This window comes from Lissotriton helveticus, chromosome 1_1 (assembly GCF_964261635.1).
Source record: "Lissotriton helveticus chromosome 1_1, aLisHel1.1, whole genome shotgun sequence".
Taxonomy (NCBI): Eukaryota; Metazoa; Chordata; class Amphibia; order Caudata; family Salamandridae; genus Lissotriton; species Lissotriton helveticus.
Genome location: NC_136057.1, coordinates 826,556,317 through 826,583,912, shown reverse-complemented (window position 1 = coordinate 826,583,912; position 27,596 = coordinate 826,556,317).

Sequence of the window (27,596 nt, the reverse complement as noted above, 5' to 3'; positions counted from 1 at the left end):
AATGCCATCCATGGCCTCAATGATGTTTAAATTCATGACACCCCACAGAAAGACTTGGTCCATGCACCACTGAGTACCCCTGGTCATAATGGATGAAAGCAAGGCAAAATGGGTGCAGGCCTGAGCACACAGCTTGGCTTCATAAGGGGCCCTTGACCCCCAGCCACATGGCCAGGCCCTGCCTGGACCAGCCCTCAAAAGGGCCCCCACCCACATGGCCAGGCCCCAACAGCACCCAAAAAGTTGAAAAACACACACAAATCACCATAATCCAATGCCATCCATGCCGTCAATGATGTTTAAATTCAAGACACCCCACAGAAAGACTAGGCCCATGCACCACTGAGTACCCCTGGGCATAATGGTTGAAAGCAAGGCAAACTGGGTGCAGGCCTGAGCACACTGCCTGGCTTCAAAATGGCCCCTTGACCCCCACCACATGGCCAGGTGGCCATATTTGTTAATATCGATGTAAATAATATCGATATTACTAATATTGATTTTTATATGATTTTTATGTATATTATTATGTATTTAATATGTATTATTTTTTTTAAATGTCATTTAAGTAAATGTTGTATTTTAGTACCATAGCGGGTTGTGGGTTTATAGGGGAATAGGGTGGGAAGTAATTTAATTATACTAAATTAATTATTAATTTTTTAGGAATGATAAATTAATTTTAATTAATTGGTAATTAATTTTTATTAATTGGTAATTTATTTTAATTAATTGATTAATTGATAATGATGTTCCGTAGCGGGTTGTGGGTTTATAGGGGAATAGGGTGGGAAGTAATTTAATTGTACTACATTACTTATACATTTTTGTAGGAATTATAAATTAATTTTAATTAATTGTTAATTAATTTTTATTAATTGGTAATTCATCTTAATTCATTGATTAATTGATAATTATATTTAAAAAATGTAATCTCTCCAATACTTTTGGGTCATGATCTTAATACTGTAACTGCTCCTTTAGAATCCATATGCCTGTACAGAGCACTCTGTTCTGTTTTGGAAGAGATACCTTCTGTGGTATATAGTATTTGAGACCAAACCCCAAACCATCTCCTGTGAGGAAACAGTATCAGAAGAAAGATGCTTTATTCGAAGCTTACAAAAGGATCATAAAAGCACAATAATCACTATAAAAATACAAGATAAAATACAGAATAAAACCAGTATATTAAAATATTTTACCTATACAAATTAATTGATCTATCCTAGTCCATAGATTTCTATATTGAATCACTGCTTTTAAAAAAGGCACCACATGATCAATACACTTTTCACATTCCAGCATTTGTAATTTAAGAAAAGCAATACAACACTGTCTTAGGCCTAGTAATAACAAAATTGGCTTTAGGAACCTTTTTCTTGGAAGTACATAGAATCTGCAGAACAGCGTGGTATGTAAGGTGGTTTGTCTCGACATATCATCACATGGACAGATAAATGTATCTTCAGACCAGTCCATGATTTTCGGGAAGCTAACAAGCTTATGAAAATTGCCCAGCCTAAATCGGGTAAGGAGCATCCTTTCATAGCTACCCTGTACAATGGTCAGATATATTCGCAAACCCCAGTTTGTTATAAGCAAATTGTTGTCTCTCACGCTCACTTTACTAAATTCCTCTAGCCATCTCTTGTTATTCAGAAAATTCATACAGAGATCTTTTAGCATTTTCCTGGACACGCTTCTCAAGCTTGAGGGACAATCATAAAATTCTGGTCTACCGATCTTGATTGATAACATTTTGATGAAACATAACCAACCAATCTTAGAAACCCTATCTAGCTTTAGGCAGTCCATGATAATCTCTCTGTTAAAACTCATCTCTTCCATTGTCCAGATCCTGTGCCATAATAAAATTACATTGGAAATAATTATGTCCGAAATATATGGTAGACCAAGTTCTCTGTGACAGATATAGGTAGAAGTAGAATTAGGAACTGCTAAAAGATAACGTAAAAAAGCATTTTCAACTAACTGCAACGCGCTAACATTAGAGAGACCCCAGATGCCTGAACCATATACAGCTGTAGAAATTCATTTGGCTTTATAAATATCTATTAGTTTGGGGACTGGTCTGCGCCCAAAGTCTCTTCGCAAAGTTCTTTAAAGCACCAGAGGCTCTCAGAAACATTTGTTTCCTTGCATGTATTGCAGCAGACCAAGAGCCAGAATGTTCAAAGACAATACCCAGATAGGAAAATGTTTCAGTGCAATCAATCTAGCTATTTTCTATGTGGATGTCACATCTTTTTCCTCGTGTGGCTCCACATTTCATGGTATAGGTTTTACTACTGTTAACCTTCAGGCCCCTCATTTCCATATACTCCACAAAATGTGTCACCATCATTTGTAGTCCAACCTGGGTTCTACTCATTAAAACGGCATCATCTGCATATAATAAGATAGGTACCGGGGATCCATTAATAAAAGGATAATCCTTACAAGAATCAATTAAAAATTGTCCTAGGCAGTTAATATACAATGTAAAAAGGAAAGGGGCGAGCACACACCCTTGCCTTACCCCTTTCTGAATTAAAAACATTTTAGAAATGTTGCCATCTTTCCCATATCTTACTCTGGCCCCCGCTTCACTGCACAATTCTCTCATAAATAGGATTAGTGGAGGGTCAACTCCCATGGCACCAAGCGCATCCCACAGCTGTTTATGTATGACACAGTCAAAGGCACTAATCAGGTCTACAAATGTCAGAAAAATACTGCTCTTTTTTGCATCCGTGTATTTATTTATTAGAAGTTTCAGGAGGATTAATTGATAATTATGTTAAGTGTATTATTTTATTAATGGTGTTTGTTGTGCGTTAATAGTGTGTAAAGTAATTGATATGTAATTAAGTAGGTATTACATTTATAGTTGGGCATTGATAATTAATTTATTGGATATTAATTATTAATTGGTGATTATTTTTTTTTAATAATTATTGATTGGTATTTGTAAATAGTTTTGATTCATTTAATAAATATTTTTTTAAATATTTTAAAATATTAGTTTATTTATAAATATGTTATTTTTAACTTCCACGCTATCCAACACTTTCCCTATTGTTGCACTCTCTGGAGTTGGAATAGTCATTTTTACCCCTACGCTATCCGACACTTTCCCTACAGTTGCACTCTCTGGAGTGGGAATAGTCATTTTTACCCCTACGCTTTCCAACACTTACCCTACTGTTGCACTCTCTGGAGTTGGAATAGTAATTTTTACCCCTGTGCTATCCAACACTTTCCCTATTGTTGTACTCTCTGGAGTTAGAATAGCAATTTTTACACCTACGCTATCCAACACTTTCCCTACTGTTGCACAGTCTGGAGTTGGAATAGTAATTTTTACTCCTACGCTATCCAACACTTTCCCTACTGTTGCATTCTCTGGAGTTGGAATAGTAATTTTTACCCCTACGCTATCCAACACTTTCCCTACTGTTGCACTCTCTGGAGTGGGAATAGTAATTTTTACCCCTACGCTATCCAACAATTTCCCTACTGTTGCACTCTCTGGAGTTAGAATAGTGATTTTTACCCCTACGCTATCCAACACTTTCCCTACTGTTGCACTCTCTGGAGTTGGAATAGTCATTTTTACCCCTACGCTTTCCAACACTTTCCCTACTGTTGCACTCTCTGGAGTTGGAATAGTAATTTATACCCCTACGCTATCCAACACTTTTCCTACTGTTGCACTCTCTGGAGTTGGAATAGTGATTTTTACCCCTACGCTTTCCAACACTTTCCCTACTGTTGCACTCTCTGGAGTTGGAATAGTAATTTTTACCCCTACGCTAACCAACACTTTCCCTACTGTTGCACTCTGGAGTGAGAATAGTAATTTATACCCCTACGCTATCCAACATTTTCCTTACTGTTAATTTTTGTTTTGGAGTTGGAATAGTATTTCATTCCCTCTGTTACTTAATAACTAAACAGGGGGTATGCCACTCTTTGAGTAGAGGTAGGTCACAGCCTATTTATGTGTAAGTGGGGCTGTGCCCAGCTGATTCCTCCCATCCTACCAGAGATGGCCATCCAGGCACACTTAAGCTCCCTATTGTGTGTGGCTGTCGGGGAGGAATACACAAAGTCCACAAGTCAATTACACCCAGTCACGTGACCCAGTGACAGACTACAGACACTAAATGGTTGAGGCAGGAAACTGCCAACTTTCTAAAAGTGTTTGTAAAATAAGGGGGTTACGTCCCATATTGACGTACCCCGAAGAAAAAGGCTGGCAGTCTTATGACTCCAAGTGAGTTTTTCAGTTCCACACATCCCTTAAGCCAATCTAAACTTAAAGGAGAAGTCCATTTTAATAAAAGCACTTTTCCTCTCTTCTTCAGATACCTAAAGCATTCATGCAGCAGTGTCCCAGACGAGCTTGGTAAACATTTGAATTTGGAAATATATTGAGTACTTTTTTCGACAGTTTTTCGACAAAATGTACAGCAACAAAGGTTTTATTTCAAGAACAAATGGTTTAGGAGCTCTTCAAAAATTGCTTCTTTTCAGTTACTAAAAACAAGTTCTAATGAAAAATACAGCGTGTTGCTACAAATAAACAGTGTCACGTGAGAACTAATGTCCACACAGCTACAACAAGACCAGAGGAAGCACTTGTTTCTTACAAAACTGATTACACTTTTTTACATATCAGTTTGGCAAATTCTATAATAAATCTTTCTCTTTTTCAGCACATAAAATCATTTTTAAGAAAATCCTGAGTTTAGTAAACATGCAACAGTTCAGGTATCAGAATTCAATAATTTATTCTCTCTAATAACTTCATTAGAACTATTTGGGAAGAGCTTACAAAAAAAGCTTTTTTTTATTTTTTATTTTAGATTACACCACCTTCCCTGAAGACAATCCCTAGACTTCTACTGGGATTAGAAATGCGTTGGCACTTTCTAAAAATATTCCCTGAGGGTGATGAATATAGCCAAAATAGCATCATAGGGATAACAGTTGAACCATAAATTCCATAATGCTTTGAGCTTAACCTGATGGTCATAGGAACTCTATGAAAGGATGAAACATAGTTGTTGGATAGGATTCCAAATAATTGTTGGTTTGACAAACCGTTGGTGCAACATTATTATCAGTCGCTGATTTTTGCACATGTTATTATATTTTTCCTATTAATCGTCATAAGTTGCATTGTGTTTATGACTGTTTCCATGTAATTTGATTTGTGTGTATCCCTTTCCAGACAAACAGTATGAAATAAGATAAATAATTCATTGACAGAAAAAGGTTTGGCGAATAATAGCTAGGGCCAATGAAAATAGGTCTAGATTGGTCCTCATTCTGCTAAAATAAAAAGCAGGAAATAAATAAGGTGGTTGGATTCTTTATTTTTTTACAAACTTTATAAAAGTGGCATTTTCAAAATTGTAATTTAAAATCCGACTTAGCCATAATTTAGTGTTTTCATTACAATTCTAATGACACCAATCATGAACTGATCACCTGTTCTAATTTGGAATTGACAGCTATTTAAATATAAAAATGTAACCCCAATGTTATCCTATGGGAGATGTAGGCCTTGCGGTAGTGAACAATTAAAATAAATTAAAGACGTTTTCCCTACCGGGAGATATAAAACTTAAACTTACATGTCCTACTTTTTTAATACACTGCACCCTGCCCTTTGGGCTGTCCAGTGCCTTATTTATAAGAAAAGGGAAGGTTTGGCCTGGCTAAAGAGTTATTTAGCCTGATCTAAATGGCAGTTAAAACTGCACACACACAGGCTGTCAATGCAGGCCTAAGACATGTTTAAATGCCTACTTAGGTGGGTGGTACCGTCAGTGCTGCAGGCCCACTAGTAGCATTTAATTTACAGGCCTTGGGCACATGTAGTGCCACAGTACTAGGGACTTACAAGTAAATTAAATATGCCAATTGCAGATAAGCCAATGTTACCGTGTCTTAAGAAGTGAACACATGCACTTAAGCATTGGTAGCAATGGTAAAGTGTGCAGAGTACTAAGGCCAAAAAAAGTGAGATGAGCAAAAATGGAGGAGGACAGAAAAACATTTGGTGGAAGACCACCTAGGGATGACAGGTTTAACAAGCATGCTTCAAGTAAACCCTGTGGCTCCTCAGAAAGTGGGCGTGGTCTGTATAACATAACATGTGCATTTGTAAAGTGCACATTCACCCTTAGGCATTATGGCACTGAATAACAAATGTTTATTGTTACCCAACTCAATGGCACTCATTTTATCAACCTCAGAAAGTTGAAAGGCCAATTGGACCTACCAGGACTTGAACCTGTGAAAATGAGGTTCAGCAGAGGCACCTACAATGGATGCATTAGTTCACTAAGCCTCTAGAACCAGCATGTATGTATGCATTACAATGTGGTATGTGATGGTAGTGTCCAGGAAATATACTCTTTCTTGAGAGTAGATGTTAGATTTGGGGGTCTCCAGTTGGCACAGGTAGGTACTTGTGACAAATAGGGACCCTCTCCTCTAGTCAGGAGAAGGGGATTACACTCCTAGAATAACTCCTGCTCACCCTCTAGGCTGCTTGGCACGAGCAGTCAAGGCTTATTTCAGAGGCTTTGTAAGTTAAGCAGTTGTGACCACATACAGTAACCCGGTGACAACACTACAAATAGACACCACACAGGTTTTATATTAAAATAAAGTAGACTTTATATAGAGTTACCACAAGATCATAAACGACAAAAATACACACTATGATTACGTTAATATGGTAGACGTAAGCTTAGTTCAGTTCAGTTCTTAGATACGACACTCTGCGTCAATGTATCTAAAGTTGCGTTGCGCTTCCAGGACAAGCAGTGTCGAAGTGATGGGAAATGCGGCAAAGTTCAGATACAAAGAAATAAAGACGTGAAGATCTTCCAGATGCGGCACGCTTCTTGGGGATGCAAGAAGTCGTCGGTTCGATGCGTGGACTGCAGCGGCGACATCCTTACGATGCGACGGCAACAGTTCCAGCAGCGACGCTCTTATCCACGATGCGTGAAGCTTCCGCTCAATGCGACGAGTACAGCTGCGACATCCAAGATGCGGTGGCAGCAGCTCCAACGGCGGTGCGCTTCTCGGGGATGCGAGGTGCTCTTGGTCGAAGCGGTGCAATGCGACAGTTCCAGCGGCGACACCCTCCTGCTTCGGAGTTGCGACGGCAGGCACAGCGACGGCGACACGCTCCGACCTCATTGTGAGATTCTTCTCCTGATGTGGTGCAGTGAGACAACTACAGCGGCGACACCCTCCTTCTCCGAAGTTGCGACAGCAGCAGTAGTGATGAGAACACGCTTCCTCTTCGTTGCGGCTCGCTTCTCCCCGATGCGGTGCAGTGCGACAGTTCCAGCGCGACACCCTCCATTGGAGTTGCAACGGCAGGCACAGCGACGGCGACACGCTTCTTCTCGTTGAGTCGCGCATCCAGCTCCTTGCGACACGCAGTTCCTGAGAAGGCCCAAGACAGCAGCAGGCACTTCCACAAGAACTCTGGGGAGCTGGGGGGTGAAGTCTGTTGTTCCTGAGACTTCAGCAGGAGTTAAGCTCTTTTCCAAGCCCTTGGAGATCCTTCACGAGTTGAAAGCAAAGTACACAAAGTTCCTTTCTCCTTCCTTTGGCAGTAAGGCAAACACTGCAGGCCAATCCCCCAAGCAGCACTTCAACTTGGGAATAGTCTCTCTTCAGTTTCTTCAGGTTCCTCTCCTCAGTAAAGGTTTCTTCTTGTAGTCCAAAGTGATCAAATTTCATGGGATCAGGGTCCCAATACGTATACCCCAAAATCCTTTGTTCTCTGAGGGGAGAGGGGCCTTTGCCATTCCAAACCAGTTATGCAGCACTCTGTTTGCCAGACTTCTCCTTTCCTTTCACAGTGCAGGGCAGAAACATCAGACGCCCCACAGGAGGTGAAGCCAGCATTGTGGAAGGCAAGTACAGTCCTGGAGCACTTTATTTACAGAACTCCTTCTCTTCTTTCAGTGTGCAGGGCAGAGACATCAACCGCTCCCCAGGGGTGGAGCCAGCATTGTGGAAGGCAGGCACAGCCCTATTCAAGGTTAAGGTGCCAATCCTCCCTCCCATCTAGATGCATATCTCTCTATTCAACACTGGGTGACTCAGCCTGTCTCCTGGAATTCCCCACCCCTGTCACTCTCAAAAACCAGACATAGAAATACACAACCTAGCAGAGGCAGGTTTGAATGGTTAGACAAGCAAATATCTACTTTCTAAAAGTGGTATTTGCAAACATAGAATATTAAAATAAACTTTACTAAAAGATGTATCTTATTATTCTGAGTTCAGGCATTCTAAACTCAAATTTCTACCATGTTCTTCGAGACAGTTAGGATTATAAAATGTAACAATTCTAACAGCCCATTCTGGCCTATGGAGAACAGGTAGCCTTGCAATAGTGAAAAATGAAAATGGCTGTAATTCACTATTAGGACATGCCACCCACACCAGGGCTTGTCCTACCTTATACTTACAATGCACCCTGCCCGTGGGCCTACCTTAGGGGTGACTGGTATGAAGAAAAGGGAAGGTTTAGGGACTTGCAAGTGGGTGCACTTGCCCAGTCAGCATGACAGGACCAGACTTCAACGCAGGCTCTGCAATGGCAGCCCTTAGACACATTTTACAAGGCTGCTTCTGTGGGTGGCACAACCAGTGCTGCAGGCCCACCAGCAGCATTTAGATTTACACTGCCTAGGCACACTCAGCGCACTAGACTAAGGTCTGACAAGTAAACCAAATAGCCAAATATACACGAGGCAACAGCAAAAATGGAAGCGAGATCCACGCCAATGGTGCCAGGTCTAACAGTAGAGAAGTAAAGATTAGACAAGTTTAAGACTCATGGTTGTGCAAAGTTCACCACATTTCCTGTGGAACTATATGAAATTCTATTCCCCAAAAATCCAAATCAGGACAATGTCGGCAATATAGCATAGGTCTCTTAATCACAGGCAACATGGACATCCATCTCCATTAGAGCCATGGATGGTTGTAAGTCAGAATATCATTGTTGGAAATGGCCCTTTTTGTGGGGTTATCCCCAAACGTTTTGCTTCTTCCTCCCTTGTTTTTTCTGACCTGTGGTTGTTGGTAATAGGAATATGAGCACTTTACCACTGCTGATCAGTGCTAAAGTGCATCTGCTCTCCCTGTAAATTATTACTGTGATTGGTTATCCATGATTGGCCTATTTGTTTTACCCCAAGTTCCCTAGTTAAGGGCACTGAGTGTGCCAGGGTTGGTAATTTAATTTCTACTAGTAGGTCTGTAGCACTGATTGTGCCACCCACATGAGTAGCCATAAAATGGTGTCTCAGGTCTGCCACCTGTGCCTGTGCGCAGTCTGTGAACTGCCATGTTGTCCTGGCACTGACCAGACCTGACCCTTCCCTTTTCTTATGCATTGGACACCCCTATGGTAGGCGCAAGGTACCCCCCTGGGCATTGTGCAGTGCATGTGAAAGGTAGGACATGTACTAGTGTGGATGACATGTACTGATAATGAAATACTGCCAATTTCGTTTTTCACTATTGAATGGCCATCTTGCCAATAGCATAGAATGGGGAATGCTGTGTCCCATGTGTACCTGCATATCTCCCCATAGGAGCAAGATGGGAAGCTGAAGTCTGGTATCTCAATTTGATAACGCATCTTTTAAGAAATATGTTTTTTAAATTCTGTGTTTGAAAATAGCCCTTTTAGAAAGTGGCTATTTTTCTGTTCATCCTTTCTGTGTGCTTCGGCCTGTTTTGTATTGACTGTCTGGTTTGTGAGTGCCAGGGGCTGGGGGTGGCTGCAGGAGGCTGGGGGTCAGCCCTAGGCTGAATAGACCTATCTACACTTAGAGTGATGGGAGGAGTTGCACCTGGGCCTGAATAGGACTGTGCCTGCCTTCCACAATGCTGGCTCCACCTCCTGCGGTGCATCTTATACCCCTGGCCCACACTCACAAAGGAGGAAGACCTGCCCTGGCAGAGGGCACCCAGAACTGGTTTGGAACTGGATCCTGGACCTCCTCTCGAATGAAGAACAACGACTTTTAGGGCATATGAGTAAGACCTGAAACCCCTGTTATTTAGACTACTTCTGCTATCAAAAGGAATCCCTGCCCAAGAAGAACAGCTGAAGAGACTAAGGAAGACTGCCCTTGCTGTGTGTTCTGGGGCTGACCTGCAGTTTGCTGTTTTCACTGAGGAAGGAGACAAGGGGGACTTTGCTGTGTGCTGTGTCCCCCCATCTGCTTGATGAAGGGACTTTGCTGTGTGCTGTGTCCAAGTGTCTCCAAGGGCCTGAGCAGAGCTGGCCTCCTGTTGGAAACTCAGGGCTACAAAAGTTTCCAGGAAATTTATTTCACCATTGCTGTGTGCGTGTTCCTGTGCACAGCCTGTGCCTGCATGAGACCTGCTGGGGCTCCACGTGTTCATGATCTTCAACTCTGCACCTCAAATTGCGTGTGGCCGCGCTATGAGGAGAAAGCAGTAATTCTCTGTGCACCTGCCTTTCACCGCCGCTGGGCCAGGTTCCTGCCGCCGACGAGGACATCTGCATAGCACTGTTGTGGGGAAAGGCCGCATCATCACAAGAGCTGCCACGAGGCAGTGCTGAGGAGTGACCACATAGTAACTAAGATCGCCCGCTAGGCGTCCTGGTGAGAAAAACTGTGAGAATCCCTCGCCGGCATTCACCGCCGCTGGCCAGGTTTGGTGGCATCATTGCCACCGAAGGGCGGGCCTCCCGGTGACACAGAGGCTCATCCCTAGGACGCAGCACCAGGATTGGAGGAGGCGCGGTGGCTCCTAACAATGAGGCCTCCACATCCCCCCTGACGAGGAGGAAGCCTGTACCTGAAGCCAGAGCAGCGCAGGAAGGACGCTGCTCGACCTGGGGCCGGCATGGGTTGGGAAGCCTCCCCCTCTCTCTCCAGCATGTGAAAAAGTAACCCGCATTTCCAAGTTGGCAGTGTTACCGCATTACAACGCGGTAGTTGACTTGCGCGCCTTTTGTGGCAGAGGGGTGATTTGCCGATTCCTGCATTTCCAAGTTGGCAATTTTACTGCCTCACAATGTGGTGGTTGACTCGCGCCCACACAAACCAGGGCAGCACATCCTGTGCTACAGCGGGGACATTCCCTTTGATGCGGGCACCATTTTCCTGATTAACCCACGCTGGCAACAAAGGCTCACAGTCCTTTGAGCCTACAAGTATTCAATTCTTCAGTGTGCTACAAGGAACCGTTTTAATTGAACTTTTTGTACAGATTTTAACCGAACTGTGCAGAGGATAACAGAACTGTGCAGATGATAACAAAACTGTGCTAAATGGCCAGAATCATTTCTACAGTGTACCCTACCAGCCTATTTTAACCAAAGTGAAAGTTTTTTAAAAGACCATTTCTAATGAAGGAGTAAATTGTCTATGTGCATTTTTGGGCCTTTTGATATGACCTAAGCTATATAAAGATATTTATTTTTATAATAACTGGTGTAGTGTCCGACCCTTGACCCCACCAGGTAGGTTGCTCTCCCTCCGCACAGCACTGCCTGTGTCTCCCTGCCCCAGCTGCTGCTGCTGAGGAAGTTCGAGGCCCTCCACCACCCGCTGGCTACCACCAGCACCTCATCCCTGGTGGCCAGTAGTAGGCCGTAGTCAGGTTTGTTCATCCTCCGCTTTATTGCTTTTATTTTATTGTCTGTATTTTCATTGTTGTATCTGTGACTGCTGTTGTCTGTCTTCCCCCGCTGCCTGTACCTGGTCCGTGCCCCTTTTTCTTCCCTCTGTTCCCCTCGCTGTCCCAGTGCTCTCTCTGCCCGGTTTTCCCTTCTGTTCCCCTCGCTGCCCCTGTGCTTCTCTGCCCATTCTGCCTTCTTTTCTTAGCTGCCCCTGTATTTCTGTGTATAGTATTTTGCCTCTGTGCCACTCGTTTTTACGGTATTTCTGTGCCCTTTTGCCTTCTGTGCCACTCGTTTTTTCCTCGTTTTGTGCCCCTTTTGCCTTCTGTTCCACTCGCTTTTTGTGCCCGTCTGCCTTCTGTGCCATTCATTTTTTCCCTCATTTTTGTGCCCCTTTTCCCTTCTGTTCCACTCTTTTTTGTGCCCTTATGCCCTCTGTTCCACTCGTTTTTTTGTGCCCTTCGGTCCTCTGTGGCACTCGTTTTTCTCCTCGTTTTTGTGCCCCTTTTGCCTTCTGTTCCACTCATATTTTGTGCCCTTCTGCCCTCTGTGCCACTCATTTTTCCCTTGTTTTTGTGCCCCTTTTGCTTTCTGTTCCACTCGTTTTTTGTGCCCTTCTGCATTCTGTGCCACTCGTATTTCCCTTGTTTTTGTGCCCATTTTGCCTTCTGTTCCACTCGTTTTCGTGCCCTTCTGCCCTCTGTTACACTCGTTTTTTGTGCCCTTCTGCCCTCTGTTCCACTCATTTTTTGTACCCTTGTGCCCTCTGTGCCACTCATTTTTCCCTTGTGTTTGTGCCTCTTTTGCCTTCTGTTCCACTAATTTTTTGTGCCCTTCTGCCTCCTGTGCCACTCATTTTTCCCCCTCATTTTTGTCCCCCTTTTGCCTGCTGTTCCACTCTTTTTTATGCCCTTATGCCCTCTGTTCCACTCGTTTTTTTGTGCGCTTCTGTCCTCTGTGGCACTCGTTTTTCTCCTCGTTTTTGTGCCCCTTTTGCCTTCCGTTCCACTCGTATTTTGTGCCCTTCTGCCCTCTGTGCCACTTGTTTTTCCCTTGTTTTGGTGCCCGTTTTGCTTTCTGTTCCAACCTTTTTTTGTGCCCTTCTACCTTCTGTGCCACTCGTATTTCCCTTGTTTTTGTGCCCATTTTGCCTTCCGTTCCACTTGTTTTTTGTGCCCTTCTGCCCTCTGTTCCACTCGTTTTTTGTGCCCTTCTGCCCTCTTTTCCACTCGTTTTTGGTGCCCTTCTGCCCTCTGTGCCACTCATTTTCCCCTTGTTTTTGTGCCCCTTTTGCCTTCTGTTCCACTCGTTTTTTGTGCTCTTCTGCCCTCTGTTTCACTCATTTTTTATGCCCTTCTGCCCTCCGTGCCACTTGTTTTTCCCTTGTTTTTGTGCCCCTTTTGCCTTCTGTTCCACTTGTTTTTTGTGCCCTTCTGCCCTCTGTTCCACTCATTTTTTGTTCCCTTCTGGCCTTTCTTCCACTCGGTTTTTGTGCTCTTCTGCCCTCTGTGCCGCTGGTTTTTCCCTTGTATTTGTGCCCATTTGCCTTCTGTTCCACTTGTTTTTTGTGCCCTTCTGCCCTCTGTTCCACTCGTTTTTTTGTGCCCTTCTGCCCTCTGTGGCACTCGTTTTTCCCTCGTTTTTGTGCCCCTTTTGCCTTCTCTTCCACTCGTATTTTGTGCCCTTCTGCCCTCTGTGCTACTCCGTTTTCCCTTCTTTTTGTGCCCCTTTTGCTTTCTGTTCCACTCGTTTTTTGTGCCCTTCTGCCCTCTGTTCCACTCATTTTTTGTGCCCTTCTGCCCTCTGTTCCACTCATTTTTTGTACCCTTGTGCCCTCTGTGCCACTCATTTTTCCCTTGTGTTTGTGCCTCTTTTGCCTTCTGTTCCACTAATTTTTTGTGCCCTTCTTCCTCCTGTGCCACTCATTTTCCCCCCTCATTTTTGTCCCCCTTTTGCCTGCTGTTCCACTCTTTTTTATGCCCTTATGCCCTCTGTTCCACTCGTTTTTTTGTGCGCTTCTGTCCTCTGTGGCACTCATTTTTCTCCTCGTTTTTGTGCCCCTTTTGCCTTCCGTTCCACTCGTATTTTGTGCCCTTCTGCCCTCTGTGCCACTTGTTTTTCCCTTGTTTTTGTGCCCGTTTTGCTTTCTGTTCCACTCATTTTTTGTGCCCTTCTACCTTCTGTGCCACTCGTATTTCCCTTGTTTTTGTGCCCATTTTGCCTTCCGTTCCACTTGTTTTTTGTGCCCTTCTGCCCTCTGTTCCACTCGTTTTTTGTGCTCTTCTGCCCTCTGTTTCACTCATTTTTTATGCCCTTCTGCCCTCCGTGCCACTCATTTTCCCCTTGTTTTTGTGCCCCTTTTGCCTTCTGTTCCACTCGTTTTTTGTGCTCTTCTGCCCTCTGTTTCACTCATTTTTTATGCCCTTCTGCCCTCTGTGCCACTTGTTTTTCCCTTGTTTTTGTGCCCGTTTTGCTTTCTGTTCCACTCGTTTTTTGTGCCCTTCTACCTTCTGTGCCACTCGTATTTCCCTTGTTTTTGTACCCATTTTGCCTTCCGTTCCACTTGTTTTTGTGCCCCTTTTGCTTCTGTTCCACTCGTTTTTTGTGCTCTTTTGCCCTCTGTTTCACTCATTTTTTATGCCCTTCTGCCCTCCGTGCCACTTGTTTTCCCCTTGTTTTTGTGCCCCTTTTGCCTTCTGTTCCACTTGTTTTTTGTGCCCTTCTGCCCTCTGTTCCACTCATTTTTTGTTCCCTTCTGGCCTCTCTTACACTCGGTTTTTGTGCTCTTCTGCCCTCTGTGCCGCTGGTTTTTCCCTTGTATTTGTGCCCATTTGCCTTCTGTTCCACTTGTTTTTTGTGCCCTTCTGCCCTCTGTTCCACTCGTTTTTTGTGCCCTTCTGCCCTCTGTGGCACTCGTTTTTCCCTCGTTTTTGTGCCCCTTTTGCCTTCTCCTCCACTCGTATTTTGTGCCCTTCTGCCCTCTGTGCTACTCCGTTTTCCCTTCTCTTTGTGCCCCTTTTGCTTTCTGTTCCACTCGTTTTTTGTGCCCTTCTGCCCTCTGTTCCACTCGTTTTTTGTGCCCTTCTGCCCTCTGTTCCACTCATTTTTTGAACCCTTGTGCCCTCTGTGCCACTCATTTTTCCCTTGTGTTTGTGCCTCTTTTGCCTTCTGTTCCACTAATTTTTTGTGCCCTTCTTCCTCCTGTGCCACTCATTTTTCCCCCTCATTTTTGTCCCCCTTTTGCCTGCTGTTCCACTCTTTTTTATGCCCTTATGCCCTCTGTTCCACTCGTTTTTTTGTGCGCTTCTGTCCTCTGTGGCACTCGTTTTTCTCCTCGTTTTTGTGCCCCTTTTGCCTTCCGTTCCACTCGTATTTTGTGCCCTTCTGCCCTCTGTGCCACTTGTTTTTCCCTTGTTTTTGTGCCCGTTTTGCTTTCTGTTCCACTTGTTTTTTGTGCCCTTCTACCTTCTGTGCCACTCGTATTTCCCTTGTTTTTGTGCCCATTTTGCCTTCCGTTCCACTTGTTTTTTGTGCCCTTCTGCCCTCTGTTCCACTCGTTTTTTGTGCTTTTCTGCCCTCTGTTTTACTCATTTTTTATGCCCTTCTGCCCTCCGTGCCACTCATTTTCCCCTTGTCTTTGTGCCCCTTTTGCCTTCTGTTCCACTCGTTTTTTGTGCTCTTCTGCCCTCTGTTTCACTCATTTTTTATGCCCTTCTGCCCTCTGTGCCACTTGTTTTTCCCTTGTTTTTGTGCCCGTTTTGCTTTCTGTTCCACTCGTTTTTTGTGCCCTTCTACCTTCTGTGCCACTCGTATTTCCCTTGTTTTTGTACCCATTTTGCCTTCCGTTCCACTTGTTTTTGTGCCCCTTTTGCTTCTGTTCCACTCGTTTTTTGTGCTCTTCTGCCCTCTGTTTCACTCATTTTTTATGCCCTTCTGCCCTCCGTGCCACTCATTTTCCCCTTGTTTTTGTGCCCCTTTTGCCTTCTGTTCCACTCGTTTTTTGTGCTCTTCTGCCCTCTGTTTCACTCATTTTTTATGCCCTTCTGCCCTCTGTGCCACTTGTTTTTCCCTTGTTTTTGTGCCCCTTTTGCCTTCTGTTCCACTTGTTTTTTGTGCCCTTCTGCCCTCTGTTCCACTCATTTTTTGTTCCCTTCTGGCCTCTCTTCCACTCGGTTTTTGTGCTCTTCTGCCCTCTGTACCGCTGGTTTTTCCGTTGTATTTGTGCCCATTTGCCTTCTGTTCCACTTGTTTTTTGTGCCCTTCTGCCCTCTGTTCCACTCGTTTTTTTGTGCCCTTCTGCCCTCTGTGGCACTTGTTTTTCCCTTGTTTTTGTGCCCCTTTTGCCTTCTCTTCCACTCGTATTTTGTGCCCTTCTGCCCTCTGTGCTACTTGGTTTTCCCTTCTTTTTGTGCCCCTTTTGCTTTCTGTTCCACTCGTTTTTTGTGCCCTTCTGCCTTCTGTGCCACTCGTATTTTCCTTGTTTTTGTGCCCCTTTTGCCTTCTGTTCCACTAATTTTTTGTGCCCTTCTGCCTCCTGTGTCACTCATTTTTCCCCCTCATTTTTGTCCCCCTTTTGCCTTCTGTTCCACTCTTTTTTATGCCCTTATGCCCTCTGTTCCACCCGTTTTTTGTGCCCTTCTGTCCTCTGTGGCACTCGGTTTTCTCCTCGTTTTTGTGCCCCTTTTGCCTTCCGTTCCACTCGTATTTTGTGCCCTTCTGCCCTCTGTGCCACTTGTTTTTCCCTTGTTTTTGTGCCCGTTTTGCTTTCTGTTCCACTCGTTTTTTGTGCCCTTCTACCTTCTGTGCCACTCGTATTTCCCTTGTTTTTGTGCCCATTTTGTCTTCCGTTCCACTTGTTTTTTGTGCCCTTCTGCCCTCTGTTCCACTCGTTTTTTGTGCCCTTCTGCCCTCTGTGCCACTCATTTTCCCCTTGTTTTTGTGCCCCTTTTGCCTTCTGTTCCACTTGTTTTTTGTGCTCTTCTGCCCTCTGTTTCACTCATTTTTTATGCCCTTCTGCCCTCCGTGCCACTTGTTTTTCCCTTGTTTTTGTGCCCCATTTGCCTTCTGTTCCATTCGTTTTTTGTGCCCTTCTGCCTTCTGTGCCACTCTTTTTCCCCTTATTTTTGAGCCCCTTTTGCCTTCTGTTCCACTTGTTTTTTGTTCCCTTCTGCCCTCCCTTCCACTCGGTTTTTGTGCTCTTCTGCCCTCTGTGCCGCTGGTTTTTCCCTTGTTTTTTGTGCCCATTTGCCTTCTGTTCCACTTGTTTTTTGTGCCCTTCTGCCTTCTGTGCCACTCGTATTTTCCTTGTTTTTGTGCCCATTTTGCCTTCTGTTCCAATCATTTTTTGTGCCCTTCTGCCCTCTGTTCCACTAATTTTTTGTGCCCTTCCACTTGTTTTTTGTGCCCTTCTGCCCTCTGTTCCACTCGTTTTTTGTGCCTCTTTTGTCTTCTGTTCCACAAATTTTTTGTGCCCTTCTGCCTCCTGTGCCACTCATTTTTCCCTTGTTTTTGTGCCCCTTTTGCCTTCTGTTCCACTCGTTTTTTGTGCTCTTCTGCCCTCTGTTCCACTCGTTTTTTTGTGCGCTTCTGTCCTCTGTAGCACTTGTTTTTCTCCTCGTTTTTGTGCCCCTTTTGCCTTCCGTTCCACTCGTATTTTGTGCCCTTCTGCCCTCTGCGCCACTTGTTTTTCCCTTGTTTTTGTGCCCGTTTTGCTTTCTGTTCCACTCGTTTTTTGTGCCCTTCTACCTTCTGTGCCACTCGTATTTCCCTTGTTTTTGTGCCCATTTTGCCTTCCGTTCCACTTGTTTTTTGTGCCCTTCTGCCCTCTGTTCCACTCATTTTTTGTGCTCTTCTGCCCTCTGTTTCACTCATTTTTTATGCCCTTCTGCCCTCCGTGCCACTCATTTTCCCCTTGTTTTTGTGCCCCTTTTGCCTTCTGTTCCACTCGTTTTTTGTGCTCTTCTGCCCTCTGTTTCACTCATTTTTTATGCCCTTCTGCTCTCTGTGCCACTTGTTTTCCCTTGTTTTTGTGCCCGTTTTGCTTTCTGTTCCACTCGTTTTTTGTGCCCTTCTACCTTCTGTGCCACTCATATTTCCCTTGTTTTTGTGCCCATTTTGCCTTCCGTTCCACTTGTTTTTGTGCCCCTTTTGCCTTCTGTTCCACTTGTTTTTTGTGCTCTTCTGCCCTTTGTTTCACTCATTTTTTATGCCCTTCTGCCCTCCGTGCCACTTGATTTTCCCTTGTTTTTGTGCCCCTTTTGCCTTCTGTTCCACTTGTTTTTTGTGCCCTTCTGCCCTCTGTTCCACTCATTTTTTGTTCCCTTCTGGCCTCCCTTCCACTCGGTTTTTGTGCTCTTCTGCCCTCTGTGCCGCTGGTTTTTCCCTTGTATTTGTGCCCATTTGCCTTCTGTTCCACTTGTTTTTTGTGCCCTTCTGCCCTCTGTTCCACTCGTTTTTTTGTGCCCTTCTGCCCTCTGTGGCACTCGTCTTTCCCTTGTTTTTGTGCCCCTTTTGCCTTCTCTTCCACTCGTATTTTGTGCCCTTCTGCCCTCTGTGCTAGTCGGTTTTCCCTTCTTTTTGTGCCCCTTTTGCTTTCTGTTCCACTCGTTTTTTGTGCCCTTATGCCTTCTGTGCCACTCGTATTTTCCTTGTTTTTGTGCCCCTTTTGCCTTCTGTTCCACTAATTTTTTGTGCCCTTCTGCCTCCTGTGCCACTCATTTTTTCCCCTCATTTTTGTCCCCCTTTTGCCTTCTGTTCCACTCTTTTTTATGCCCTTATGCCCTCTGTTCCACTCGTTTTTTGTGCCCTTCTGTCCTCTGTTCTACTCAACAAGGGAAAACCCAAAAGGAATAACACTAGGGTCCTTGGGCGGTAACTTATTACACAAAACAGAGGACCCTAGTCATTTAGGATCAAGTGAATGATAGACCCACACTGAATAGTATGTGTGTCCTTTGTCCAGCCGGACAGAATTTTATTTAGCTAGAATATTTTATATTGGTTCATATAATCAACATTTATACACAAGTGGGCACAACCTGTGACCCACAGAAGACAAGACAAAACAAATGAAAATAAATTATGTAAGGGCGCACAAGGCGGTCTGCACTAGTAATTCAGTTCTGCAGACTTAGATTCTTATCTGCAAACCATTGTAAAAAGGCGTTTGTGACTTTTATAACAAACATATGGCGCTTTTAGGTCGACGACGTTTCGACGCAGAGAGAAATGCAAGCATCATCATCAGGACAAAAAACATTGTGTCATGTTTGTCTTGAGAGCATAATAGCTAGGCCTCTTCGTGAGGGACGCGAATTGCACAGCGAGGGCGGGGGTACCGTTTCTGCACGATCGCAGGGTATCTTGGTTAATCTCCGTCCTAGCCGCGTGGCGCGTCGCGTGATTGGGGAGATTATAATGATTCAGGTGATCCTGGATTAACGGCACGGCGGAGGGGATCTCCGGCGGGCAGGGTCTGGATATGGTCTTGCTCGGTGGCAGGACAGTCGGGTTCTGGCGGTGCCACTCATTTTCCCCTTGTTTTTGTGCCCCTTTTGCCTTCGGTTCCACTCATTTTTTGTGCCCTTCTGCCCTCTGTTCCACTCGTTTTTTGTGCCCTTCTGCCCTCTGTGCCACTGGTTTTTCCCTTGTTTGTATGCCCCTTTTGCCTTCTGTTCCACTTTTTTTTTGTGCCCTTCTGCCCTCTGTTCCACTCGTTCTTTTGTGCCCTTCTGCCCTCTGTGTCACTCATTTTTCCCTTGTTTTTGTGCCCCTTTGGCCTTCTGGTCCACTCGTTTTTTGTGCCCTTCTGCCCTCTGTTCCACTCGTTTTTTCGTGCCCTTCTGCCCTCTGTGCCACTCTTTTTCCCCTCGCTTTTGTGCCCCTTTTGCCTTCTGTTCCACTTGTTTTTTGAGCCCTTCTGCCCTCTGTTCCACTCGTCTTTTTATGCCCTTCTGAGCTCTGTGCCACTCGTTTTTCCCTCATTTTATGCCCCTTTTGCCTTCTGTTCCACTCGTTTTTTTGTGCCCTTCTGCCTTCTGTGCCACACATTTTCCTCTCGTTTTTGTGCTCCTTTTGCCCTCTGCTCCACTTGTTTTTTGTTCCCTTCTGCCCTCTGTGCCACTCATTTTTCCCTTGTCTTTGTGCCCCTCTTGCCCTCTGTTCCACTTGTTTTTTGTGCCCTTCTGTCCTCTGTGCCACTCGTTTTTCCCTTGTCTTTGTGCCCCTCTTGCCTTCTGTTCCACTCATTTTTTTGTGCTCTTCTGCCCTCTGTTCCACTCATTTTTTTGTGCCCTTCTGCCCTCCGTGCCACTCGTTTTTCCTTCGTTTCTGTGCCCCTTTTCCTTCTGTTCCGCTCATTTTTTGTGCCCTTTTGCCTTCTGTGCCATTCGTTTTCCCCTCGATTTTGTGCCCCTTTTTCCTTCTGTTACTTTCGTTGTCCCTTTACCGCCCTCGCTGCAGCGTCCTCTGTGGCCCCGCCCCCTGAAGGCCCACTGCCCATTCGCTGCCCCCGCTTCCCAGCTGCTCCTTCCTCCCACCTCCCCATATTTGCCGGCCGTGCGCGCCTAAGGCAATCCCGTCTGTGCCCATCCGTGCCTGGACCGGGCCCAGCGTCAGAACCCCTGGCCCCCGCACTCACCACGATGACCGCCGCCACTACGACGCCAGCACTCTGAACGCTCTCAACTCCGGACGGAGCCACACCTGCTTCAAGACCGCCCTGAAACGCACACACGGCCCCTTCACCTGCCAGAACTGCAGCTACACCAGCCTCAGTGCCGACGAACCACCCGCCAAGATAGACCCCAACCACCTCCGATGCATATTACTGAACACCCGCTCCGCACGCAAGCATGCCGTCGAGCTCTGAGGCCTGCTCGACACAACATTCCCGGACGTCGCCTTCTTGACAGAGACCTGGTGTAACAACTCCTCCGCACCCGACATCGCCATAGCAATCCCAGACGGCTACAAAATCACCCCAGAGACCGTTCCAACGGAGTCGGAGGAGGAATCGCCATTGTCCACAAGGACAGCATCAGGGTCTCGACTAGCACCGATGACGTGCTCCGCACTGCGAAACACATGCATTTCCAGATCCACACAGACCCTAACTACACCCTCAGAGGCATCCTCGTCTACCGACCCCCCGGACCTCGGACTGAAGCAACTCGTCACAATGCCCACCCACTCTGCAGGCCACACGCTCGACCCTGTCTTCTCCTCAAGCCCACACGTCTCCGTCAGCCACACCACCGAAATCCCTTGGACCGACCACCGCTGCATCCACTTTGCCATCCAGAAGCCCACCACACTCCACCGCACCCAACAGATCCCCCGCTGCTGCTGGAGCAAAATCACCGAAGACCAACTACACGCAAACCTCGCTCTCCGCCCACCCACCGAACCCTCCAACACCGACGACGCTGCCCACAGCCTCAGACGCTGGATTGAGGACTGCGCTGACACCCTCGTCCCGCTGAAGAAACCCCCCCAAAGAGACACCAGCAAGAGGGCCAGCTGGCTCACCCCAGAACTCCTAGCCTCCAAGCAAGCATGCCGGAAACTAGAGAAGAAATGTCACAGTGAACAAACTGCAGACAGCCACGCAGCACACAAGGACGCCATCCGCAACCACCGCCACCTTATCAGGGAGGCCAAAAAGACAATAGGAAGGAGCTCTTCAGCATCGTGAAGTAACTCTCCAACCCCAGCTCCAACACCAATGACATCCCGCCATCGCAAGCCCTGTGCGACTCCCTAGCCACCTTCTTCCACCGCAAGATCTCAGACATCCACGACAGCTTCAATACCCAGACAGCCCCAACAGACAGCAACACAACAGACCCTCCGCACACTATCGACCACAACCCCCTGCTAGCCTGGGCCAGTGTGAGCATCGATGAAACCATCAAGACCATGTGAACAATCCACTCCGGCTCTTCGTCAGACCCATTCCTGCACCACGTCTTCAACAGAGCAAGCAGATCCATCACACCCCACCTGTGCAACGTCATCAATCTCTTCCTCGAGACCGCGACCTTCCCAGTGATCTGGAAACACGCCGAGATCAACGCCCTACTCAAAAAACCTAAGGCAGACCCAAGAGACCTCAAGAACTTCCGGCCCATCTCTCTGCTCCCCTTCCCGGCCAAGGTCATTGAGAAAAACGTCAACAGACAGCTAACCTGATACCTCGGAGAAAACAGAATCCTGGACCCTTCCCAGTCAGGGTTCCGCAGCAACCACAGCACCGAGACTACCCTCCTCGCCACCACCGATGACATCAGGACCCTGCTGGACAACGACGAGGCCGCATCACTCATCCTCCTGGACCTCTCTGCCACCTTCGACACCGTATACCACTGCACACTACGCGCACACCAGGGATCCGAGACAAGGCTCTGGATTGGACCACCTCCTTCTTCTCCGGCAGAACCCAGAGCGTCCGCCTCCCCCATTCTGTTCCCAAGCCTCCGCGGCGTACCACAGGGATCCTCCCTCAGTCCGTCGCTGTTCAACATTTACATGGCCCTGCTCGCACATGTAGCTTGACAGCACAACCTCAACATAATCTCCTACGCCGATGACACTCAGCTGATCCTCTCCCTCACCAAGGACCCCATCACCGCCAAAGCCAACCTCCACGAAGGAATGAAGGCCGTCGATGACTGGATGAAGACCAGCCGTCTGAAGCTGAACTCGGACAAGACGGAGGTCCTCATCCTCGGCTCCAACCCTTCAGCCTGGGACGACTTCTGGTGGCCGACGGCACTGGGGGCAGCCCCGACACACACGGACAATGCACGCAACTCGGAATCATTCTCGACTCAACGCTCTCAATGACCAAGCAAGTCAACGCCGTCTCCCCCTCCTGCTCCAAAACCCTCCGCATGCTCCGCAAAATCTACAGATGGATCCCGACAGATACAAGAAAGACAGTCACCCACGCCCTCGTCAGCAGCAGACTCAACTACGGAAACGCCCTCTACGCGGGAGCCCGACCAAGCTCATCAAACAACTACAACGCATCCAAAACGCCAAGGCACGACTGATCCTCGATGTACCACGCCACGGCCATATCCCCCCCACCTGAGAAACCTGCAATGGCTCTCCATAAACAAGATGATATCCTTCAAGCTCCTCACCCACGCACACAAGGCACTCCACCAGACCGGCCCAGCCTACCTCAAGAGACGGCTCTCCATCTACATCCCCAACTGCAAGCTACGCTCCGCCGACCTCTCACTAGCCACTGTCCCACGCTTCCTAAGAACAACCACCGGTGGGAGATACTTCTCCCACCTCACCGCCAAGACATGGAACACCCTCCCACTGAGCCTACAACAGACCCATGACCTGCTGAACTTCAGGAGGATACTCTAGACCTGGCTGTTCAATCAGTGGCACCCCCCAGCGCCTTGAGACCATCGCGGGTATGTAGTGCGCTTTACAAATGATTGATTGATTGATTGATTGATTGTGTTTTACATTGTTACTGTGCGTGTTAGTGCAAATACTTTACACATTGCCTCGGGGATAAGCCTGTCTGCTCATGCCAAGCTACCGAGGGGGTGAGCAGGGTTTATCATCAGTGCGTGTTTCCCCCTTACCCTGACTAGAGTGGTGGTTTCTGCTTGGCTTTGGCGCAAGCCGCAGCCAACCAGAAATCCCATTTCTAACAATCATTAGCAACAATGTAGTTTGAAAGAGATAATGTGTATAAAATATTATTCATATGGGAGAAGATTGTCTATGATTAACTTCAATGGAACGATACATTTTAAGCAATATCTCTTTCAGATGACTTTTTGGTTATAAAATTCTGGTACCAAACCCCAGATACAATAGCACTCAGTTTGTGTAGCACATTAATGAGCACTTAATTGTTAATAAGGGTCATTCTATTGCATGGCTGCTGTTTTTTTCTACCCATCCAGATATGTGCTCAATTGGCATATCTGATCCAGACATGATTTGCTCCCTTGCTTGTTATCTTTGAGTATGTTGTGGATACAGACCGCTCCATTTTCCTGAAACAGACCCCTCAATATGTTTTTTTGAACCATCACCAGTGTCTGTATAGTTTTGTAAGGTTTACATTTTGTTTATTTGGGTCTTGTTGCAGTTTAGAATAGCACTTCACATTTGAAAGCATGCTGTATGCTTTAACTGTTTACATTATGACAACTGATCCTCCATTGTATGCTTGCTTTATTGTGTTTTGGTAGTTGTTGAGTGACCTGATGGTGCTCTTTATCAATGCTGTTAGCCAATATAATTGTTCCATTTTTGTCCAGTATGGTAGGTAAAGATCTGGATCCGAAACTTTTCATGAAACAGTGTGTTGCTTGAACATGAAATACCTTGAAAAAACAAGAAACAAGAGGCATTTGTCAAAACAGGAACAGTTAATTTAATTAAACAGTGCAGTGAGAGATCAGCCATAGGCACAGGGTCTGAGGACCGTCTCAAATTACAATTGGTCTAACATTGGTTTTTATACAGTTCAATAAATGTCATTTTCTGGTAAGGAGTGTGAACGTCTATCTTTGGAGACATAAATTAATGTATTCCAGGTGGGCCTTGACCTTGGATGGACACAATACGACCAGTGGGTAACATGTCTAGGTGGTCAGTATGGGGAGCACGTAATTACTGCATCTACTGTGTCCCTATTGGCTGTGGGTTCCTAACTTGATGTGGCATCTGACTTTATGCTGTTTTGGGAATGTCCGTACCCCTCGACCATGCTTTATTGGAGTAAATCTCCCTGGACCATTGTGGTGTCGCTATGCCTATCTGTGGGATTGATCTGGGGTTTCCTGTTTGTGTCTTTGTCTGCCAGCTATGTGCCACCCCACCTGTGGCCTGTCAATCAGTGACCTCGGACCTGGATCTCAGTGTCCGCTTAACTATGTATTTCTGAGTCGGGTTGACATGGAGTTGGCAAGGGACAAGTTAATCAATATAGATATGATTTTGTTTATATGCATGAATGTATCATTATACATTTTGAAATTGACTTTTACAATGTTAGCAATCCCCCCCTCTAGTTGAATTTTCAACTGCACTTTCTAGGGTTTTATGGGTGCGCCAGTTTTTAGAGACCTTGTCCCTCCTAATGTGTGCATGTAGGTACCATCAGTGCGAGCTGCTTTCAACCTACACTTTTGCTGGACAAGGCGAGGAGTGGTTGTGTATCTGTTAAGTGTTGTTGGTTGTTGCAACATGCCTGAGAACACATGTGTCTTGGTATGCAGAGGGTAAAGCGCCCCTCCTCTGTGGCATTAGATATCTCGATTCAACCCTTTCTCTTGAGACTTGCTTTCGGGAAACTTTAGCCTCCTTTTGGCACTTATCTAGATCTCGCGTGACCTGCTATCTCACTTTTCATGAGGTGGAGGGGGCGGAAAGTTGTTCCATGACTCCATGTACCCCTGATCGTGCCATCTTGTGGTGTGTTAGGTTAGGGCCTAGTGCTTTCTCTAGATGGCGTAAGTAAAGCCTGGTGCCTGGGCTAATTGCTAGGTCTGATATGGGGCAAAGCACACTCTGTGTTCTACTCTCACCTGGAGCTATGATTGACTTTGTGGACTCCCCTCTCCCAGGCCCCCACTTCCCTCAGACCATGTCCTTTCAGTGCATTTGGATCTGCGGTTCCTGGCTTGTGGGCTGGAACTTCTAACTAGAGGGCATGCCCCTGTCACTATTTTGGAGGGTTATGGCACAGTGACCAGACTTTGGAGATTTGAAAAACCCAAAGGAAAGAAAAGAAAACACCGCTGGGATCATAAGAAGATGGGGAGCCCCGGCCCAAGGCCAGGAACCCTCACTGAACTTTGCCTAGAGATGATGGCTGGACCTGACCCGCTTTGCAACTCTGGGATGTCTGGCTAACCTGGTGAACCTCTCGACTGACTTTACGCCAGTGGGTGTCTCACAACTTATTGGCTCTTGTGCATGTCGTGTGGAGGCTATGGGACAATCACTATCCCAGGTGTCTGAGCAACCTGGCTCCTGTCACTTGAGGACACCTTTATTTTAGAACTACAAAAGGGGCATCCATTTGGCTGGAGACTTCTAGTCTTTTGGGGTGCTGTTGGGGCTATATGTTAAGAAGGATGTTTTTTCCTGGGCCGGATACCCGAAAATGGGGACCTTTTGACCTCGTAGTAGAAACCTGTCCCACACCACCCCTTCGTCAGATTGCCCTCCCCGTGGTCAGCTAACACCACCCTGGGGAATCAGCAGCAGAGTGGGGCCTTGGCTCCAGCAGGTGCCCTTAATGATGAACTTTAGCAGGGATACCCGATAGACAGAACACATACATCAGCCATAAATTCCCAGATGCAAGTAAATGTTTGTTGTATCATTGGTCCTTCTTTTGATTTTGGTACAGCAAGGGGCATATGTATCAAACGAATTTTGATTCGCAAACACTGCGAATCGCAAAAAAGCAGCGTTTGCGACTCAAAATGTGCAAAACTGTATGTATGAGGATAATCGCATCGGATAAATTAAGGATTCGCAAAATGTGCGATTCCTTAATTTTGCTTCAGCATTTAAGGAATCGCAAATTGCGATTCCTTAAATGCTATGTATGAAGCACCCAAGTTGTGCGATTTCTCATTAAGAAATTGCAAATTGCCACCAACTTGAAGTTGGTGGTAATTTGCGATTTCTTTCCCATATGCACTTTTTTGCATTTGTGAAGGTGCCATGTGGCGCACATACATGCCCTTAGGGCATGTATGTGCGCCATATGCGCACACATGTGAATTTCAGGGGTACATCAGGGTGTCCTTATGGCACCCTTGAAATTATTCTCAATTTGCGATTCTCAAATTGCGAATCCCAAATTGAGAATAACTTCCCATTCATTCCTATGGGCCTCCTGGCCCATAGAAATGAATGGGAAATTGTTCCTTAATTGCGATTCGCTATTTTGTAATCGTAATTAAGGAATTTTAAGAAATCACAAAAAAATGAGATTTTCTACATACATCTCTATTTGCAAATTTCAAATAGCGATTTCTAAAAAATTGCTATTTTAGATTCGCAAATCAGGATGTTGATACATCTGCCCCCTAATTTTTTAGATGTAGGTAAATGGGTAATATGTTACCCTGGGGTTTCATCTAACTGCACATTTAGACTCTGTGTGAAGGCGTTACATCCCCAGGCAATTACATCTCCCTGTCTGTGGTTGCTGTTAAAATGCATTTGTCCAACTACCTGATCCATGTTGCGGTGGTGCGGCAGTTGACTGACTTCCCTGTGGCTGAATGTAAGGTGCTTTTGAGCTTTCCTGTGCTTGGATTTGTGTATGTGGATTATGTGGTGCCTGGCTCTGGCCCATCAATCTCTGTTTGTGGTATGCTTTTAAACAGCATCTGTCCACCAGGTGGCCTATCCTATATCAATAGTAACATTCCCTAGGGTCAGGCTCCTGCCAACCTCCCTGACCTCTGCCGCTATAGCTAGGTTGAAACCCTACGGGTTTTGTGGGGGGGGCACCCATTAAAATCGGTGCCATTTGTACATTTGTGGCCAATGCAGGCCCCCTCGAGGGCGGTCTTCTTCAATTTGTGTTGAACCAATGAAGCAGTGTCTCTCTGGGCCTGATACTGCTTTTCTCTATCCTTCTCCTGCTTTTTTTTGTGATAATGCAATCTATGGGCTGGTATCTCCTGCCAGAGTTTGGAGTCTAAGCCAACCAAACTGTCCAATCTGCATTGTGTCTTGGCGGGCAGCCCCTTTTTGAGAATATTGTAAAGTAATGTGACCTGTGGGCCCATATCAGTTCACAGCTGTCCAGTCTCTTCTCCCATCGTTCCCTCATCCTATCCAGAAAATCAGTTATTGTCTCCCCTGG